The following is a 4,365-nucleotide window of genomic DNA, read 5'->3' as shown; positions in this document are numbered from 1 at the left end:
TTTTTCTTTTCTTCTTCTAGCTATTTTTTCTCTTGTTTAGGTAGTCTCAACTAATCTTGTATATCTTCTTAATAAGATTCGATCTGATTAAAAGGGTTTTCATCAATGTTAACAATAACATTTGTCTAATCAATCTGGATTGTATCACCACTTATTGATACTTCCAAATTTTTCTCTACAGTGGTAGTTTCTACCTTTAACTCACTCATCATTTGATTGATGGCTGCTATAGTTTCACTTCTTATAACATTATTTTTTCCTCCCATGTACAAAAATGGCCTCATCTTAATTTTCAAGTAAGAAGCTAGTTTCTTCATCATCTATCTTGCACATAGTTCTTAGCATTAACTTCTGAAGTTCCATGTCTTCTTCATGAACTGGTGCCTTCTTAGCTATAAGTTTGTTATAGACTTTTTGACTTATCATGTCTTTAATACTCTCAAGTTTCAAGTTATTAAGAATTAGATATCTCAGAGTAGAGATATGTATTTGTTCTTTCTCAATATCATTGTATAAATCATAGAACTTGTTTATCTACACAAAGTTTCCTATATTGAAAATAGTTTTATTTATTTTCTCTATGTTTGGTTTCCATGGTTGCCTTGTCTTAAATGTTGGTTACTTGGAAACAGTAACCTTTTCTATCTATTTGACTTCTTCTTCTACTACTTCATCTTCACTGGAATCTTCAATTGTCAACAATTCCTTCTTTCTTTTGCTAGGTCCAATAGCTTGTTGCTTGACTCTCTTTGCCTTGTGAGTCTCAACTTCTACTAACCTCTTAGACTTCCTCTTAAGTTCACTATGTTGTTCTACTAATACATCATCATACAAAATGCTCTATTCTATAGGAGTTTCTCCAATAGATACACTGGATGCTTCACCAACTAATAGAGGTGTCACATACATCATATCTTGTTTGCAAATATGTTTTAGTTTGGAAATTGTTTGTCTTACTATCTGTGACTCACTTTCTATCATACTGGCCTCACTTATTGCTTTCTTCACCATACTCTAAACTTTCTTATGAGATACTTTCTCTAGTGATTCCTGGTAGGTTGACTGAGTTACCTCCTCATAAGTTTCACATATGTATGAAGCTTGATCTATTTCAGATTTCAACATTAAATCAATGTAACCAATAGCTACATCAGCATTCAACTCATAACCTAAGGGCTCAAGAAACATTTCCCTTAGTTCCACTATTTCAATATAGGTTAGATCTGTATCCACCATAAAACATATACCATTCTTAAATCTATCAACAATTATAGGGGCAATTTGTATCTCTTTTTGATCTCATTCTCAAATGTCCTCATAATCAGATTTTGATTGTCCGAGATTTTCTCTACACGATACCTTCTGCACACATATGTTATCTTGTCCATAATACATCTTTCACTACTCATAATATCAGTAATTGATAGAAATGGAAAATTTTTAAGTACATGAAAGAAAATGTGATTAATTAGAGACTAAAATCTAAATATACCATTCTTAGTCCTCTTAATCCTTTCCGAATTCTCAAGGAGTTGCACTCTCAGAATCTCACTCAAATTCACTTTTTCTTTCTCAACACAAATCTTATAAGCTGCATAATGAAACTTGCTAACAACTCATCACCTTTGGAACTTGCGCAAATAGAATATGCAATGCTTCTACTCAAGAATCTCACATAATGTAGTCTAATGGTGATGATCACCATTGACTTACCATTATAAACTACTTTGGTGTTAAGTTCTACCTTCTTCTTAACTAGTTTCTCTCCAATAGGTACACTACCTTGCTTACTAAGACTACTAACCTCATGTATAAGGTTGGTAGAAATATCAACTACATCTTCTCCCATCCAAATATTTCCATTGTGAATCCTACATAATATAATTTGATTCCACTCTTAGGTATCAAGTTCATGATAAAAGTAATATCTGACCAAGTCTAAATCCTTTAGATGCTCATATCTAGACTTTACAGTCATATCATGATTGAAAAAAATTTCCATGTCCTTGTTCATGAATTCACTTCCAATAGTCTCAGATTTTCTAGACAAGTAACTTCCTACATCTTCCAAATATACTACATTGTTTAGAGTAATAGATAAAGCCAAATGAGGGTTTTCCTCTAAGATTTTCATAGGAAAAACCTTCACTTTGGGTCTATCAACATTCTCAACATTCTAAACTACTGACATATCCATAATTACACCAAATAGAAATTTATCCAACAAATTCTGCATAAGAAATGATAAAAATACCTTTTTCCAAAGTAGGGTTTTGCTCAAAATCATCTTTACACATTGCTTTTGTATGCTCTAATATTTAGAAATAATTTGCAATGTGGAAATAATTACATTTTGTATTCCTTTTATCCAATCTTGAACTTGCATTAATTGCATACTTTTCTAACTCAAAAATGTTGTTAATTACATTCTAAAATCAAATATCTACACAAGATCATCTATCTGATCTACAAATGCTATCTTAGGATAGCTATAGCTTAAAAAAACTTCACCTCATGATATTCACTGTAAAAACATATATTCCATCTACTGTTATAGAGTCAACCTTCTTTGATTACAACAATAACTCATATTTCCTTCATAATTTGTTACTAAAAGATTCAGATTCCAAGCAAGCTTAGCCATAGTCTAGACTCATATAGATACACCATTTCCCAAATTTTCTACTTGTAGTTCTATCTCTACTTGGAGTTTCAAGGTTTGGCGCAAGCTTAATTCAAATTAGTTGAATAAAACTCAATTCCTGACTTTAATCTTTTTGTCTCTACATCATCTAACTTTTCTTCAGAAATATTTAATCCTTTTACAAATCCCTCATCAAGTTCTTCTCAAAGTTTAGTAACTACAGTTGTTTGATCTTTATTTTCTTTCTTAGTTTGGAGTTTCTTTCATGATTCCTTCTATCATTTTTGAAGTTTCTTCCATTGTTGCTTTTGTTCCCAAATTTTCTTTCATGATTCCTTTTGTCATTTCTGAAGTTTCTTCCATTGTTGCTTCTATTCATTCTATAGTACTTTATTATATGTCCTAATTTGTTGCATAACTAACATACTAGGGTTCTACTTCTGGGATCCTATTGATCAATATGTGCTTGACAATTTTGGGCTATGTGTCAAAAGTTGTTACACTTATAACACACAATTTTCTTTCTTTCATCACAAGGTCTTCTTTCTCTTGATGTCCTCTCATTAGATCTTCTTCTATCTATAGTGTTAGTATTTCCAAAAGTTATGCTATTCCTTTTATCATTATCATATTTAGGCTTCTTACAATCAATTTCTTTATGACCCATACCATGACAATAAAAAATTGTAACATGATTAAATGACTTATTTGTACAATTTCTTTTCATATGACCTATTTTGTTACATGAAAAACACTTACCTCTAAATTCATAACTAGTTTCCTTAGGAGATTATACTTGCTTAGGTTCATCCAATTTCTTAGTTTCCTTCTCTGGTCCAACTTTTTTGGATTTATTAGAAGATTGAGTGGATTCAATCTTATCATCACATTTATCTTTTTCTTTTAGATTTGATCTACTTTCAATTTTCTTTGAGGATATATTAAATAGGTAACCAAGACCAGTCTTATCATAGGTAGGTTTTTGTATTGACATAGATTCATCAAGATTTTCTCTTTGAGTTAGTTCACCATTCACAATAGTGTTGTACTTTTGAAGTTTTTCATGATCTACTCTTAATCCCTCAAGCTCATATGTCAACTTTGCTACATTGGCTCTAAGATTTGAATTTTCAGTCTTTAATTTAGATTCAACTTTGTTAGGATCACTCTTCAAAATTAACTTTAGATTAGCAATCTTCAACTCATGCTTCAAGACCTTGTACTCTATTTTCAGCTTTGAATATTCATGATCGCAATTTTTAGATCCAATAGATTCAGGTTTGGAATTGAGATGTTCAATTTTGTCCTTCAATTGTCTAATGTATACTTTGGATTCTTCATATCTATCCTTCGGCTTATCTCTTTCTTTAGTAAGGAGATCAATTTCTTCAAGTGCCTCTTCAAGGTTCTTCATCAATTTTTCCATATCCATAGGGATCTTACTCAAGTTGTTAAGCCTCTTTTGAGTAACTGTGCTCTAATACCAATTTTTAGAAATAGTGAATACTAAGAAGGTATTGAATTAGTATTCTACAAACTTTTTTCACCAACTGGATATTATTAATTACTTTGAACCATGCATAAGAATGTAAACAAACAATGTCAAATAGTAAAAGTAACCATACACAAGGAGAACTCATAACACCATATTTTGTTAACTAGGGAAAACTTGACCAAGGGAAAACCCTAGTGGGAATGATGCCCACAAAGATATATTGATA

The sequence above is a fragment of the Cupressus sempervirens genome, chromosome 9 (assembly GCF_028749045.1).
Source record: "Cupressus sempervirens isolate cs-2001-9-10 chromosome 9, ASM2874904v1, whole genome shotgun sequence".
Lineage (NCBI taxonomy): Eukaryota > Viridiplantae > Streptophyta > Pinopsida > Cupressales > Cupressaceae > Cupressus > Cupressus sempervirens.
This window is presented reverse-complemented; position numbering follows the sequence as displayed.